At 35.7% G+C, this 2210-nt stretch overlaps 1 long non-coding RNA gene across 1 annotated transcript; it reads right to left on the bottom strand.

The window, feature by feature from the left end:
- Nucleotides 1–122: 122 nt before the first annotated feature.
- On the bottom strand, nucleotides 123–653 carry LOC109588068 (uncharacterized). Its single transcript, XR_002187945.1, has 2 exons — nucleotides 617–653; nucleotides 123–574 (listed from the first exon to the last, which is right to left on the bottom strand). It is a non-coding gene; the product is annotated as an uncharacterized LOC109588068 (long non-coding RNA).
- Nucleotides 654–2210: the final 1557 nt, after the last annotated feature.

The raw sequence follows: 2210 nt of genomic DNA, 5'->3' as shown, positions 1-2210 counted from the left end.
GTTGATAGTCTTTATGGTACCAAATGGAGAGAAAGCAACTCTGACTGCCTCTTCCCCTATAGTAGGGTCACACTGACTTGGATCAGCTCATTATAAATGCAGGAGTAGTTGTCATATGAAAGTGGCTGTTAATTGTCACATAAGTGTTTGTTTATAATAGCTTACCCACAATGAATATAATTATGAAACAAATTTTATTATAAATTATTACTATTTTTAAAATACACTGAATACAAGTAATATGATCAGTCAGGCACATTTATAATTGTCATTACCAACCACAGCATCATTTAGAGAGGTAGGATTGAAGTGACACCTTCGCTATAGGCTTCATTACTATCGGACTCATCACTGGACTCACTACTAACATTAGCAAGAAATTCAGGTGCACAAAATGGTTCCCTTCCATCAAGACAGTCATTCTTACTCAGCAGAAGACCCCAACTAGATCTAAAAATGTTAACTTAGTCAGCCCCATCGCTCCTATGATCTGTTGTCATTTTTCCTCATGTTTAAGTATAAGTTCCATAGTATAAAATTATTGTTTTTTCATGGTACATGTACAAATCCTAGGCTTAAAGAAAGTGAACTAAAGGATATGGTTCATTATAGCTACCTGTTTATAGTTTATATCGTTCTTCTCTTCATTTCCAACTCTTTATGTGGCCAAAAAGAGTCCAATAAGTTAGCTTTACTCATTTTTTCATGTCTTTTTAACGACCTGGGGGCGTAGCCCCCAGGTCGTTCCTATAATTGATTTCACCTTCGCGCTATGTATATATATATATTTATTTGTATGTCCACACTTACATTTCTTCTATACACGTTGTATTGGAGAAATAACAAGCCTTAGCAACCATCCGCCCACGCTTCTTTACGTGAGTGGGTGTGGCCACGGCAAACAAAATGGCGGCTTACACATGGGACAAAGTTAAGAGCTTTCTAACAGCAAGAGAACATAGAGATACTGTCTAAAGACTTCTCTAGAAGCATTATAAGGTAGAGAGAACCTTTATAAGTCTTAATAATGACAAAGTTATACTTGCAAGGTGGTGAAATCAATTATAGGAATATTTTTTACACTGTTACGCTTGTTAGTTATATCTTGCCTCATGCCTTCTTTCCTGCTAATATCTCTTGTTCATGGTAGTCCATGTGGTGTACAGTTGGTCGCCATTTTGTTGTACACGCCTACGCGGTCACCGCACGTGGGCGGCAGTAATTGCATCGAGTGCTCTCTAAGTGCCCAAGTGCTTTGATTTCTTTCCCCTTTTTCTACAACTGCGCTCTAGTTGTATCATATATCAAAATACCGGCTCTTCAGAGAAAAATACAACAGCAAAAAACCGCTGTCTTTAGCATGTAAAATAAGAAAGTTATTCAAAATCTAAGTTGACAAAGTCAGTGTGATCCTAGTATAGTTCAAAGTTAATGCCACCAATGTATATACTGGAATGGAGAGAGAGAGAAAAAAGATTACATCAAAATTCTCCCAAGAGTTATTTTTGAAAATACACATGCACATGTATGTGTAGTTGTGAATATAAAAATTTTAAAGCAAATGGCACAAAAATTACATTTACAATAAAATAATTACATGTACATACATGTATCTCACCGGCTCATCAGTAGTAGTGCTCTTTGCTGGTTGGCTGCCTCCTGCAATGACAGCATCTGCTGAACTTGTACTTCACTCTGCTTCGCTTGTTGCTAAAAATAGATACAAAATCACATAACACGTTACTAAAAATAGCCACCAACAAACACATGTACATTTATTGAAAAAAATTAAATTGAGCTATATACATGTACATCAAAATAATTACAAAACCACACCCACTTGATTGACCACACCCATTTTAATTAACTCACATGTTTTGCTGTAATTTCTTGAGCGTATTTCTTTGCTAAGCTGAGGGCGTGTCTCTGATTGCTGTCTAGCTTTGGGAGGGTAGCAGGTGTCACCAGTTCCCCCGTCTGCTCCATCTCCAGCACTAAAAGCAAAAGGGTTAAAAATAGAAAACTCCACCCACAAAATGTGCATGTACAAAAATAAAAAACATGTAAAAAAAGAAAAATTAAAAATTCTCGTAACACATGTACATCCCAATTCTTACATATCGATGATGTGAAATAATTTTAATAATATTAAGTGAAGAACTGTAATAAATGAGAAATAAAATTTAATTACGAATGATTTAATTAATGAG

The sequence above is a fragment of the Amphimedon queenslandica genome, unplaced genomic scaffold (assembly GCF_000090795.2).
Source record: "Amphimedon queenslandica unplaced genomic scaffold, v1.1 AMPQUscaffold_12307, whole genome shotgun sequence".
Classification (NCBI taxonomy): domain Eukaryota; kingdom Metazoa; phylum Porifera; class Demospongiae; order Haplosclerida; family Niphatidae; genus Amphimedon; species Amphimedon queenslandica.
The sequence above is the reverse complement of the archived record's forward strand: the minus strand, read 5'-3'. Positions and strand labels throughout refer to the sequence as shown.